Here is an 8792-nt window from a genome sequence, read left to right on the forward strand (position 1 = left end):
TAAAAAGGTACGGAACTTCAATATAGCCAGGAGGCAGAACAGAACTTTGAACCCGTCTATTTCTTTCCCTTATAGTCTTGCAATTAACAGGTCTTAAATGAGGTTTTGGTTGTTGTTGTTCTTGTTGCTGCTGTTGTCTTCCACACATATCTCAGGGTGATTCACAAAACACAAAAGAAGGAGCAGCTCAGAAAGTAAACTGCATATTGCTGGAGTAAAAGCATGAGATTATTCCTCCCTAAGTGTAGAACCTTGCATTGAACCCTTTTGAAATTCATTTTGTTGGTTTTGGCCATATTTTCTAATCTGCTATGTTCCTGTTGAATCCTGATTTTATTAGCTACCCCCTCCTTGTTTGGTGTCATCTGCAAATTGAATGAGCATCCTCTCAATTCCTTCATCCAAGTCATTTATAATGGCATTGGACAACAATGGGGCCAGGACAGAACTCTGTGGCACCCCACTTGTCACTTTTTTCCAGGATGCTGAAGAACCATTGGAGAGCACTCTCTGGGTTCTGCAAGTCAACCAGCTACAAATCCACCTAACAGTAACATTGTCTAGCCCAAATATTACCAGTTTCTCAGGTAATATGTCATCAATGGCTGGTAACCATGAAGGCTATACTCTTCTTCTACAGTGGGAAGCAGCAATGCTTCTTTATAGCAGTTACTGGAAGCGGCAGGGGGGGAAAGTGCTCTTGGGTTCGGGTCCTGCTTGCATGTTTCCCACAGGCATCTATCTGAATGGTGTGAGAATTGGATGCTGGGCTAAATGGGCCATTGGCTGGATCCAAATGGACCTTCTTATTGCCCCACCTCCCCAAAAATAATAGGACAGAAGAGATAGCAATAATAATAATAATAATAATAATAATAATAATAATAATAATAAAGTTGATTGTTGATGCCCCTCCAATCTGGCTGGGTTTCCCCAGCCACTTTGGGTGGCTTCCAGCAGAATATTAAAATACAATTATTCCTCAAATATTAAAATCTTCCCTAAACAGGGCTGCCTTCAGATGTCTTCTAAAAGTCTGATAGTTTTTTATTTCTTTGACATCTGATGGGAGGGCATTCCACAGGGCAGGCGCCACTATCGAGAAGGCACTCTCCCTGTTTCCCTGTAACTTTGCTTCTTGCAGTGAGGGAACCGCCAGAAGGCCTTCGGTGCTGGACCTCAGTGTCCAGGCAGAATGATGGGGGTGGAGACGCTCCTTCAGGTATACTGGGCCGAGGCTGTTTAGGGCTTTAAAGGTCAGCACCAACACTTTGAATTCTGCCCAGAAATGTACTGGGAGCCAATGTAGGTCTTTCAGGACTGGTATTATGTGGTCTCAGTGGTCACTCCCAGTCCCCAGGGTAGCTGCTGCATTCTGGATTAGTTGTAGTTCCCGGGTCACCTTCAAAGGTAGCCCCACACAGAGCACATTGCAGTAGTCCAAGCGGGAGATAACTAGAGCATGCACCACTCTGGCAAGGCAGTCCACTGGCAGGTAGGGTCTCAGCCTGCATTCCAGATGGAGCTGGTAGACAGCTACCCTGTACACAGAATTGACCTGCGCCTCCATGGACAGCTGTGAGTCCAAAATGACTCCTAGGCTGCACACCAGTCCTTCAGGGGCACAGTTACCCCATTCAGGACCAGGGTGTCCACCACACCCAGCCGCCCCCTGTCCCCCAGAAACAGTACTTCTGTCTTGTCAGGATTCAACCTCAATCTGTTAGCCGCCATCCATCCTCCAACTGCCTCCAGACACTCACACAGGACCTTCAAATTGCAAATTGAATGAGCATCCTCTCAATTCCTTCAGCCAAGTCATTTATAATTGCATTGGACAACAATAGGGCCAGGGCAGAACCCTGCAGCACTCCACTTGTCGCTTTTTTCCAGGATGCTGAAAAACCATTGGAGAGCACTCTTTGGGTTTGGCAAGTCAACCAGCTACAAATCCACCTAACAGTAACATTGTCTAGCCCAAATATTACCACTTTCTCTTCAAGCATTACAAAAAGTAGTTTAAAAAGAAGTAACTTGTTCCATCTGACCTGAATCTTTTAACATTCATCTCCACTGGATGTTCCCAAAGGTCTAGTATTATGGGATGAAAACTGTTCCCCATCCATTTTCTCTATGCCACACATCCATTTATACACATCAACCATACCACTTCTATCTCTTTCTCTAAAATAAAACCCCTCAAACTTTGTCAACTTTCCTTGTAGTGGAGTTCTTCCACCCCCTTGGTCATTTTGGTTGCCCATTTTTGATACTTCTCCAGCTCCCAAATATCCTTTTCAAGATGAGGCAACCTAGAAATTAACTTATGGTCATTTATGCAAAGCTATCTCTTCTGTCCTCTTATTTTTTGGGGAGCGGGGTATAAGAAGAGCCATTTGGATCAGGTCAATGGCCTGTCCAGTCCAGCATCCAATTCTCACACCATTTAACCAGATCCCTGTGGGAAACTTGGAAGCAGGACCCAAGCATAAGAGAATTTCTCATCCTGCTGCTTCCAGCAACTGCTATGAAGAAGCATTACTGCCCCCCACTGTAGATACAGAGTATAGCCTTCTTGGTTACCAGCCATTGGTGACATGTAACTGCCTAGTCTAGAAGTCCAGGAACATAAAAGGCAGCAACCAGATTACTGGCTGCAGTTCTGTTTAGATATTGTATAGCTCCTCCTGTTTTCAAACACCTGCATGAGTTGCCAGTACATTTCTGAACCCAGTTGAAGGTGTTCAGGTTGGTGTTCACATTCCCACATGACTCGGGTCCCAAATAGTGCTGAGATAGCTCAGTTAGTAGAGAGTGAGACTCTGAATCTCAGGGTGGTGGGTTCGAGCCCCACAATGGGTGAAAGATTCCTGCATGGCTGGGGGACATTTCTCATTGCAATAGGAGAAGCTAGACATCCAATAAAGGCTATGGGTTTACAGTGTTTTCGCATTTTTAAGATGCCTTGAGGAACCACATAAAAATTTGAAGCAATGTGAATCATCCGGTTGTGTGAGATAGAATCCTCTTATTTTGTTACATTGAACTGCTCACGGTTCATTGGCAACTGCGTAACAAGTATTTGCATGAAGATCGGTAAATAATTGCTTAAAATAATTTATTTATTCAATTCATTTGCCACCTGTCAACAATATTGTGCGTTAGGGTTAGCCTTCCAGGTAGCAGGTGTCATTTAGATGAAATGATTTAATTGTAGGTGAATGCTTGTCGGTGAATGGGTAGGAATTTGTCATACAGAGATTTATGACACAATTGTTTACAGAAACAATTTGCTGTTCCTGGTTCCTAATGTGACTGCAGCCTTATGCCCTAATGCACGGGTGTCAAACACAAGGCCCGCGGGCCGAATCCGGCCCGCCAGACCTCGTCATGTGGCCCGCATAGCCGCCGTTCTCGCTGCTGTTCTCGCCCGTCCAGTGCACCATCGCCTGGTTGTGCGTTGCGTCGCCTTTCAGCACGAAGGAGGTGGTGAGCAGAGAGGCCGCCTCCGGAGGTCCCCCACCGGCACGACCCCGCAGGCCGCCCGCCTCATCCCACGGGCTGCCGCGCCTCTCGGGGGGGGGGAGGCTTCGCAAGGCTAAAGAGGAAGCCAGGGCAGCGAGCGCGATCCATCCCGTTCGCTGCCTTGGCTTCCTCTTTAGCCTTGCGCGCCTGGGGGGGGGGAGGCTTCGCAAGGCTAAAGAGGAAGCCAGGGCAGGGAACGCGATCCATCCCGTTCGCTGCCTTGGCTTCCTCTTTAGACTTGCGCGCCTCTCCAGCGGGGGGGAGGGGGAGGAGGCTTCGCAAGGCTAAAGAGGGAGCCAGGGCAGGGAACGGGATCCATCCCGTTCGCTGCCTTGGCTTCCTCTTTAGACTTGCGCGCCTCTCCAGCGGGGGGGAGGGGGAGGAGGCTTCGCAAGGCTAAAGAGGGAGCCAGGGCAGGGAACGGGATCCATCCCGTTCGCTGCCTTGGCTTCCTCTTTAGACTTGCGTGCCTCTCCAGGGGGGGGAGGGGGGAGGAGGCTTCGCAAGGCTAAAGAGGGAGCCAGGGCAGGGAACGCGATCCATCCCGTTCGCTGCTCTGGCTTCCTCTTTAGAATTGCGCGCCTCTGGGGGGGGGAGGCTTCGCAAGGCTAAAAAGGAAGCCAGGGCAGCGAGCGTGATCCATCCCGTTCGCTGCTCTGGCTTCCTCTTTAGACTTGCGCGCCTCTGGGGGGGGGGAGACTTCGCAAGGCTAAAGAGGAAGCCAGGGCAGCGAGCGCGATCCATCCCGTTCGCTGCCTTGGCTTCCTCTTTAGACTTGCGCGCCTCTCCAGCGGGGGGGAGGGGGGGAGGCTTCGCAAGGCTAAAGAGGGAGCCAGGGCAGGGAACGGGATCCATCCCGTTCGCTGCCTTGGCTTCCTCTTTAGACTTGCGTGCCTCTCCAGGGGGGGGAGGGGGGGAGGCTTCGCAAGGCTAAAGAGGGAGCCAGGGCAGGGAACGCAATCCATCCCGTTCGCTGCTCTGGCTTCCTCTTTAGACTTGCGCGCCTCTGGGGGGGGGGGCTTCGCAAGGCTAAAGAGGAAGCCAGGGCAGCGAGCGCGATCCATCCCGTTCGCTGCTCTGGCTTCCTCTTTAGACTTGCGCGCCTCTGGGGGGGGGGCTTTGCAAGGCTAAAGAGGAAGCCAGGGCAGCGAGCGCGATCCATCCCGTTCGCTGCCTTGGCTTCCTCTTTAGCCTTGCGCGCCTGGGGGGGGGGAGGCTTCGCAAGGCTAAAGAGGAAGCCAGGGCAGGGAACGCGATCCATCCTGTTCGCTGCCTTGGCTTTCTCTTTAGACTTGCGCGCCTCTCCAGCGGGGGGAGGGGGGAGGAGGCTTCGCAAGGCTAAAGAGGGAGCCAGGGCAGGGAACGGGATCCATCCCGTTCGCTGCCTTGGCTTCCTCTTTAGACTTGCGTGCCTCTGGGGGGGGGGGGGAGGCTTCGCAAGGCTAAAGAGGGAGCCAGGGCAGGGAACGCGATCCATCCCGTTCGCTGCTCTGGCTTCCTCTTTAGACTTGCGCGCCTCTGGGGGGGGGGAGGCTTCGCAAGGCTAAAGAGGAAGCCAGGGCAGGGAACGCGATCCATCCCGTTCGCTGCCTTGGCTTCCTCTTTAGACTTGCGCGCCTCTCCAGGGGGGGGGAGGGGGGGAGGCTTCGCAAGGCTAAAGAGGGAGCCAGGGCAGGGAACGCGATCCATCCCACTGCCCTGGCTTCCTCTTTAGCCTTGCGTGCCTCTCCAGCCGCAAGAGATCTACCAGAGGTAGATCTTAACCCTTGCCTCACCTGGGAGCTTCTCTGGTCAGGAATTCCCTTAGCTTAAGTGGGGTGGGGGAAGTGTGGCAGGTAGGGGGGTACCTGCCAAGACACTGAAGCCACATGTCTCTCAGATGAAAATTGGGAGTGGGCATTGTGTGAAGTGGTCTGATGGTGGGCATTGTGCAAGTGCTCTGATGGTGTGGGCATTGTGTGAAGTGCTCTGATGGTGTTTCCTACTTGGCCTCGATGGCCCTTGTGGTCTATTCCAACTCTATGATTCTATGATTCTAAGTGGCTGTGGATCTCCTGCTGCAGAACTGTAGGACTGTATAGAGTTGGGAGGGTCACCCGAGGGTCATCTAGCCCAGCCCCCTCACAATGTAGGAATCACAGCTAAAGAACGCCAGACAGATGGTCCCCCAACCGCTGCTTAAAAGCCTCCAGTGGTGGAGACCCCAAACACCTTCCGAGGTCATAGAATTGCAGGGTTGGAAGGGAACCCCAGGAGTCATCTAGTCCAGCCCCGGTGGACAGCGGGCGCAATCCATCCCGTTGCGCAAGACTAAAGATGCTGCGCAAGGCTAAAGAGGAAGCCAGGGCAGTGAGTGGGATGGATCGCGCTCACTGCCTTGTCTTCTTTAGCCGCGCTGGAGAGGTTTAGCTCCTGGCTGGAGAGGTTGCGCGGCTATGGATCCCGTGCGCTGTCTTGGCTTCTTTGCTCTTTGGGGCTGGTGGGGGAACCCGGGCTTCCCCCGCAGCCCCGAGAAGCTCTGGGAGAAGCAGACAGGCTGCACGCAGCCTGTCCGTTGCTCTTTGGGGCTGGGGGGGAGGGATAATATTTTTTCCTTGATTTTCCCCTGTAAAAACTAGGTGCGTCCTGTGGTCCGGTGCGTCCAATAGAGCGAAAAATACGGCAAAAGCCCATCAACTTCAGGGGTCTCAGCCTGCTCAAATATTTTAGGCCGATACAACCGGCCCTTTGAGGGTGACCAAACTGCTGGTGCGGCCCCCGATGAATTTGAGTTTGACACCCCTGCCCTAATGTGTGAAGTAGATTTCTGCCACCTTTATTAATTAGTGTCTTTAGGATTAGTGCATTGATCGCTTGGTTGAAAGCGTCAGCAAGGTGTTAGCTATATCATCCTTCAATAAAATCACATTTTAATATTCTTATAGCAGAGGTGCCAACTTAAATAAAATATTTGTGGGGGGTAGGTGAGGTCCGGCTTCAAAAAAACAGCCTGGGTTTAATCAACGTTTCCTTTCTGACCTCTAGTGGCCGCAGCAAAGAAAAGCAAGCATTGTGATTTTGCATTAAGTGAATGGAGGATGAGGAAATGTTCCTCACTGAGCTCTAGAAACTTGTTTGCTGAAACCAAAGACAACAGATTAGAGTGAGGCAAGAGTCAAAAGCAATGCAGCAAGACATGTTCAGCACTACAAGCAAAGCCAGCAAGTGTTTGCATTTGCCAATAACTAAAATCTGTCTGTTTTTGGTGTGTTCACAGAAAAAAGAAGAAGAAGAAGAAGAAGAAGAAGAAGAAGAAGAAGAAGGTGTTCTAAATCATTATTGGTGAAAAATGGTGCCATTCTAAGAAAAGGCATCATAAGAACATTCCTACTGGATCAGACCAAAGAGCCACCTATTCCAACTGGGTTTCTAAAGCTGCAAAACCATTGCTCCATGATGTAGGTAAAAAGGTAAAGGTAAAGGACCCCTGGACGGTTAAGTCCAGTCAAAGGCGACTATGGACTATGAGGTATCTTGACAAACAGGAGACAACCCGCACTCTCAAATTTCTGCTGTAGACCTCTTCTTTCTGTGATACTTGTGTCATGCCTTTGGGTGGACTTTGGCTAAGAGGTTGGGCAATTTCTAAAGTCTCTAAAAGCTGTTATACAACTTTGTTTGGGGCCCTCACCTTATCGCAAGGGAGGGATTCTGATGCAACCGAAAAATAAAGGTTTTCCTTGCTTTCCTTCTACTGGTTCCTGCCTCCACCCATTTTCCTCTGGTTGATATGGATGTAGGAGACAATGAATCCATTGATGGAGAGTTGGGCTGTAAAAGCCACTCTCAAATATTTCTATCACACTAGTAGCCACGGATAGTCTTCTCCAAGAATGTGTCTTATCATATTTTAAAGCCATCTGGGTTGGTGGCCATTCTGTGACCTCCATTGGAGTTTGTAAATGGATTGCTTATACAGGCATCCCTCCATCATGCATGGATTGGGGGTGGGAGGGGTAGGTGGAACAGACACCTCAGGTGATGTAAGACCCCAAGGTGCCATCCCTTGGTGCTCCACTGCCTCCACCAACAGATGGGAAGAAGTGCCAGAATTGGCATTGATTTCCAGTGAGATCTCACTAAAATGACATGACCATAATTTTGGAGCATATCAAGGAGGTGTGGGTCACAGTACTGTGTTTCAATGGTTCCACTCCTACCACCAGAGCCATTTCTAGAAAGTAGTTGTGGGAGACCACTATTTGGTGCCTTAGGAACTGGAATTTGGTGTTTCATGCTATATAAAAATCTCTATCAAGCTGCTGGGAGGTGTTATCAGGAGAGATGATGTGAGGTATTATCTACACATAGGTGACACCCATCTCTTATTCCCTAAGCTGTTAAACATCTCTATTAAGCAGCTGAAAGTTGTCAGGAGAGATAGAATCAGGGATAATCTACATGTGGGTGACACCCATCTCTATCACTCTGTTCCATCCAAATTACACCCCAAAATCCTTAACAGGTGGCTATTCAACTTCTGCTGACAAAACTTCCAATAAAGGAGGTTCCACCGCATCTGAGCTAATCCATTGCAATATTGATCAGCTCTAACCCTCAGAAAGTTATTCCTAATGTATACTTCGAATCTCCTTGCTTATCATTTGAATCCCTTGGTTCAAGTCCTACCCTCTGAAGTAGCAGAAAACAAGCTTGCTCCATCTTCCATGTGACAGCCCTTTATATATTTGAAGATGGCTACTATATCACCTCTCTGTCCTCTTCTCCAAGCTAAACATATCCAACTGCATCAATGATTCCTTATAAGGCTTGGTTTCCAGACCCTTGATCATCTTGGTCTTCCTCCTCTCTACACATTCCAGCTCATCACTATCCTATTTAAATTGTGGCACCCAGAACTGGACATAGTCCTCCTGGTGGGGTCTGGTCAAGGCAAAATGGAGTGAATCTGTTACTTCTCTTGATATGGAACTATACTTCTGTTGATACAGCCTAGAACAGCATTAGCAGTGCAGATCTCCAGCCAACCAATAAGTACTAAAATGGAAATAGAAGGGTGAGTTGTCCATTTACAAAATTCATATATAATGGTACCTCGGTTTTCGAATGTAATCCCTTCCGGAAGACCGTTCAAAACATTCAAAATCTGAAAACTCAGCACGGAAGCCTGAATACAGAAAAATCAATACAGTAAACTCAACAGGGAATCTACATGGCACACCTTACTTCAGAGGTAAGTTTGGAAACCGAAGCATTTACTTCCCGGT

This window comes from Podarcis vaucheri (genome assembly GCF_965113315.1).
Source record: "Podarcis vaucheri genome assembly, chromosome: 7".
Lineage (NCBI taxonomy): Eukaryota > Metazoa > Chordata > Lepidosauria > Squamata > Lacertidae > Podarcis > Podarcis vaucheri.